Below are 6,710 nucleotides of genomic sequence, written 5' to 3'. Positions count from 1 at the left end.
TACTATTTATTTTGATAATTCTAAATTTGCGTGTTTTAGATACATTTTGTGTGTTTAGATGGAGGTGGTGTTAGTGAGTCTGGGAGTAGAACTATTACTTGTAATACGTATACCCCCAGAACTTGTACCATTTAACCATGCTTTTAGTATTTATACAATATGGACTACAACTTTTACCCAACAAAATGCCTCATGATAATAATGTCGTATATTTTTAATTCTCTTTGCTGTATTGTATAATGTACTATTTGTAAAAGTTTCAAATCAAATCATAAGAAGTTAATTTAATAGTTTAATCTAAAGAAGACTTTATTTAAATTTAATTTATTATAGTGTTGGAATATTTATGAGATGAGGAGTATAAGGAGTGTTCAGGTAAGGATTATTTAGAGCCAGACAATTGCTAAATTTAACTATCAGTTCCTTAATCAATTGCGCTTTCTAAAAATACTGGTGAATCATCAAATTATTAACTTGTTTTCACAGAGACCTGATTGCCTTCAAGAAGATAGATAAGAAAGTAGCTACCTTGTGTACCACTAACAAAGTCTTACAAAGACACACTTGGTACTTGACCCAAGAAAACATCACCATCGCCCTATTTGACGACAGCTAACAGCTTCCCTGCCTATATATTTATATTTGCAATTTTAAATACATTTGTCGACATTCGCTTATGGATTTGTAAGACTGATAAGACGACTGCACTGTCCAAGCTAGAGCTCCCACAGATAGACGAGTCATCAACCCTTGCCGACTTTGTTAGACCAAGATCACGACTCCTATTCGACTAGGTTGGTGTCTCAGCGGACTTTCTATGGAGCTAAAAGAGGACAGGTGGCCTCTGACAGCTGACTATCATAAAGTATAATCGGCGTTAAACAACATATCGTCGACGAACGATTGTGCAGAACGAGCTATTGCCCTGATGACCAATTATACAAGGATAAAGAGAACTTGTTCAAGGGTTTTGGGCCGGAAATAATTATGATAAAAGAGATATTTCCCCAACCTTTTCATGTAATAGAAAAATTTTATTAAATTCAATTATAATGCCAAGTAGAACTTACACTTAACCCCTGTCATTTCTTAAAGTCGCCGCAGTATAACTCTTAGCTCAAGTGAGGCAACCCGCGTTGTTAGTGGCATATTTAATCCACTTGAAGTGGGTGTTTCTTCTTGATGGTCTGTGTAATCGCCATCCACAAATATCAAACACAATCTCGAAAGCTCATATCCCCTTGATGTCACGTTGAGAACCCTTGGGCCATGCCCTCGAAGATGCTGTTTCACATAAACCACGGATGCCATGTTTAGGCACCGTTTACTGACTGACGCCAACCACCAATCGCACAGGGCCTGTGCCCCGGCAGCTCTGTCCAGAGATTGATGGGAGCTTAATGAACTGCTCAGAACTCTGTCTATCTTCACCGTCCTGTAAATATCACCTCTCAAAGTTCGATAGTTTGTGGGCAGTTTTGTCCAACAACACAACGTTTCGCGTAAGTTGTTGCTCTTAACTTCAACACCGTGACTTCCGATCCATCGTCATTTTCCTCTCATAGGCTTTAACCCTCATAAGGGGTAAAGTTGGTCGTTGCATAGAGTATGTCCGTAGACGGGTAAACAAGTTTTAGAAAGGATTCAAAGTTGTGAATAAACGGGATATCGGTAAATATAAAGAAAATCTAAAAAGCCCAAACAGAGGTCGACATTCGTCTTAATATACTGCCAACGAATAAAAAACGGATAAATTATTAAATTACATTATGTTTTACGGTTACATATTATGGAACTTGCACTAACGGTAGTCTGATCGATACATGTAGCCATTACCAAACGGCTACAATTCCTAATTTTGAGAAACGAGTGTGTCTTATGAGCTATTGCTGCAGGAAGTAAGAAGTTCCATCCAATTATATCGGACATAATTATCACAGACCAAATTGCTTACGGACATGATCATTCACGCTTTGGATCGCCCTGAAATTTCCAAAAAAATTGTAAAAACCTTTGGTTTATTCGCCTTCTCTAATAACTTGGTAAATATCACTATCAAGCGTTTAATTTGTTTTACCACTCTTCTGAACCCTAATAAGAAACTAAGTCACAGTCACAATCTGAGTGATCAGTTGTTCTTAAGTTATGTAGTTGTACAGTGAATACAGTGTGCATGCGTGTTCTAAAGCTAATCGCTAATGACATTAGTAATGTAGAAACCGTTCAAATTTCATAAATACAGAACCCCTCCCCTGAATCATTTATGCGAAAACTAATGTTATTGTTAAAACGTACATGCAGAAATCCTTTTAGAAATTGCATATCAAATAGACAGGCAATTATTTCAGCTCTTTAATAAATCTTTAATAAATCTCTTTAATAAATTAATTATTACCAATAATGGGCCTTGGTCATGGGGATAAAGCTCCAGAGAAAGTTTAAAGCAAATTATCTCGTCTAATAATGAATTAATTTAGAATGTGATTGCTTATTCTCTAGGTTAATTTAAATCAATATAAATAACGTACTTAAATAAAATGACTCGCAAGTTCCCATACTAGTCCTGTCTATTGTCTAAATCTCTTATGTGACACTCGGCCACTGAAATCTTTTCGAGCTGCTGTAGTCTGTAACACATTAGCAAGCTGAGTGTTCTCAGATCGGTACTGTTTGGTTGATCTGGTCACGAGCGCTACCGTATGCTCAACAGATTGAGTATGGCAGGGTATCCTGCATACATAGGGAGTGGTCCTGGAACCTCGTCGCAGCATTGGAAGTCATGCTTGGTTTAGGATTCCTAAACCAAGCATGACTTCCAATGCTGCGACGAGGTTCCACTCCAGGCATCTGTCGTCTGACATATTCCTAATTTTGAGAAGCGAGTGTGTCTTATGAGCTATTGCTGCAGGAATTTCCATCCAACTGCTTTCCGCTAGAGGTTGTATCTGATGAGATATCTCATTCAAAATCAAATTAAAGGGAGAAGTGCTGTCAATCTTCTAATTATAATAATTATCTAAACTAAATAAGAGAGCTAAAAAAATAACAAATTTTATTCTTACTTGATCATTCTGACAGAAACACTGTTTACATCCATCACAGCCAATCCGCTTCCATCTCTGATTAGTCTATCAATCCTCTCTGAATCCGAAGTGAAAGTGCTTTTCCAACTCAACATAGCCTTCCATATCCTGATCCTCAGCAACTTTCACAACTGGTTCAGGTTCCTTGAAAGTACTGCATAAAATGGGACTAAAGTCCTCATATGTCTCACTCTCCGGTAATATCATCATCATGCATGATGCAACATCAAATAAATAAAAATAAAAATACTATCTTCCCTATGATAATTATTACTTAACTGTAGTAATTTTATATCCGCATAATAAAAGGAAAAGATAATATCAAAATCATATTAACTTACCCTTGATTTTGCATTTATTGCAGGCGGGGACTTAACATACCCCTGTTTAAATTGATACTCGTAACCTCCATCTTAACAAGGTCGAATTCGCCCCGTAATTAAAAAAAAATGTCGGTGGAAGGTTCCATTATACGTAGTTTACAAAAGCCACGATGACTAGCTGAGGGTGTAATTGCACATTGTTGAGGGACTTTAACCGTCTGGGATCAAGGTGCTGCAGTTCTGAATACTGAATACTGAATACTGAATACATCAATTATAGTTTACTAAAAGAACAGATATCGTGGAGTTGGGTATGGCAATTCCTTCGCCTCTAAGCGGGTGTCTTGCCAACACTCAACCTGTCGATGTGAAAGTCAGTAATGACTTGCTGCTCTTTGATAGCTCGCACATACTCTTGAACAGAGGGCTTTGGGCGATGCACTCGGGATTTAAATCCTCTGTTCTTCCCAGGAGGTCGCAGGTCTTGTTGACAGATACAGGGTCCACTAGATCTTTTATCCTAAAGAGGACTCCTGACAGCTGGCATTACACTCGGAAGAACATGCTACCGTCTCTAAGTTTTAAGATATTACTTAGTTATTAAGTTATTACTAGAAATGAAACACATATATAACAATAGAATAAGAAGTTTTGCTATAAAGTAATACACTTTCTCTCTCGTACCAATATTAATTGATGTTATAATTAACATTAGCAACAAGTCAATAAGTGTGTAAAAGTATTTACCGGCGAAGCACAGCTGCACGTCGAGGTATTTCTTTTTGAAGAATCGTTTTCAATTTCAATATGAAAATCGTTTTTTATTTAAATTTTAAATCATTTAATTTTACAAATCAAATTCAAAATTGTTTTTATTTTGCGATTAAATGTATAATTAATTTTTTAATTCAAAATTTTCAGTGAAAATTTTGGTGAGCCATCTCGGCCGCCATACACGTCAACTCGTCGTACCAAAACTTGAATGCAGCCACTGATGTTGATGTTTGTGTATAGTGCTGTGACGTCAGCTGTGAAGAATGAGAGACCTGCGAGTTGTTGATGTGACATGTTTGGAAGTTCTTCTAGGTGAGTGTGTATATAACTCAGGTGAGATGGAACATGATTAAGCAGAGGAGATAGAATAGATTTAACAATCCAAGCAAGCTTCTCAGAAGGGGAATTTATACAAAACAAAATTGGACGTATTTTACAATTAGAAATAATATCTACATCTGAAAAATTTATGAGTTCAGGCAAGATCCGCATAGAAATTCTCTGTCTTTACCTTGAAGAGGAACGAATCTGTATCTGAAGACTGGAACAGGGTTTGGTGTTACTCTTAAACGTTAATAAACGTTTATTTTGATTATTAAGTCTATAAACTTGATTGATGTTATAATTAACTTTAGCAACAAGTCAACAAGTGTGTAAAAGTATTTACCGGCGAAGAACAGCTGCACGTCGAGGTATTTCTTTTTGACCACGTCAACACGCCGTACCAAAACTGATATATTTTAACTTTAGCCAGTTTCATAATTGTGGCTCTCAGATGAATGGGTTTATCTAGCACAACTTCCGTTCTGGCTAATTCCAGCCCGACCATATCGTTGTCGAATATCACGAAAATTTTGTGCTTTACCTGACTTAGTTTCGAAGCTTTTTCGGCACCATACCGCAGTTATTTTGCCAAAGACAACATACTTGTAAGATTTATACTAGTCCAGATTTGTAAATATTCTTTTCGTATTTACCCAAAATCTGTATCCATTGCAATGCTTATATATTATAGAATAAAATCTTACAACAATTTCTTCTTCTCTTCTTGCTCTTTTTACTGCTTGTAGTTAGGTCAAAGGTTTCCGATCTTAGAACCTCTGAGTCCTGAGAGATCTGTTGCCGATCTCAGTTGGTCGGTCAGTTTGCTGGGATGAATGATATTTAACGTCTTAACTTGTATTAGTATTACTATTCAATTATAAATATATACTATCGAATACATTGCATGATTGTAGTTTTTGACATTATCGGGAATAAACTCAATATCATAAAACATCATACAAAATATGACGAGTTAAACTTTAAACAGGAATTAAACATGAAATGACCAAGGAGAACACTAACGAACTCGTCTTGGTAATACAAAAATTCATAAAGACGATCAGAACGAGAGTTCTCTTATATATTACTTCATCAGTTTTTGAAACTTCCTTTGTTTGCCTGGATTTCGTTGCCTCTCCTCAAAGATAACAATGTGGTGTCAGGCTTTCATTTCTTTATTGGCTTTCATTTCAGTTTTGACTCTGCCATTAGAACCACTGCTCTTTCTACAGCTTGCTGATGACAGTGATATGACGTCACCAAGGGCATGTCTCAAGGTACTTACCAAACTGCTCAGAATCTGAAGGATGCGTTTTTATAATCGATGGTTTAATGACAGCAGCCCAATTGATGTCTTCTCAATTATACATTTATATTATATACGTTCCTTTTTTAATCAAGTCAAATTCAATACTATTCGCGTATTAAGTTCTCTTAAATTAGAGCATTCTGCCACTTATAGCTCCTTAATGATAAGATGACCATTGTATCCCCGAGAAATCAATATTGTTAACATCTACGAAAAATTATTATAATTAAGTATAATTAGACAATTATTAAATAAAAATATTTAATGAATTAAGGGAAATTACATTTAGTGACTATATATATATATATAGTCACTATATAGTCACTATATATATATATATTTCATTGTTGAACTTCTACACAATAAAAAGCGGTTTTGACTAGATCCTCGTAATTCTTTGCATCATTTATTTATTTTAAATGATCTGTCTGTTCAGTCCTTGCTGCTCGTCTGTGTCTTCTAGCTGATGACTTTGAAAGGGATAGGTCATCGATGTCTCCTCCTCCGTGGTTGGTAATGGCAGCAATAAAGGATGTGGTGACGTTGTTGGATAGGTTTAGACGGTCAGCTGCAGGCCCAATCTTGTTTAAAGTACAAACGTGTTCTCAGGTTCGACTGGGCTATCCTCACCAACTCCGTACGCCCGATGAGATGGTTTGCCTCCTCCTCGTTACATGAGCTGACTTTTGTCACGGCAGTGTACTTGAAACAGGTGTTTCATACATCAAATGCATACTCCCGGGCGTTTATCAGCTTTTTGTAATATCAAGAGAGAATTTCTACATTTTTTTAGAGCAGACTTCGGTCAGAAATGTTCTACCCGAAGAATTGTATGGTTAATGATGTAATAGTTTTATCTAGAGTAAAATAGCTATGCAATCATTATATATGATAAAA

Source organism: Bolinopsis microptera, chromosome 6 (assembly GCF_026151205.1).
Source record: "Bolinopsis microptera isolate Bmic1 chromosome 6, MBARI_Bmic_1.0, whole genome shotgun sequence".
NCBI lineage: Eukaryota > Metazoa > Ctenophora > Tentaculata > Lobata > Bolinopsidae > Bolinopsis > Bolinopsis microptera.
Note: the sequence above shows the minus strand (reverse complement) of the source record.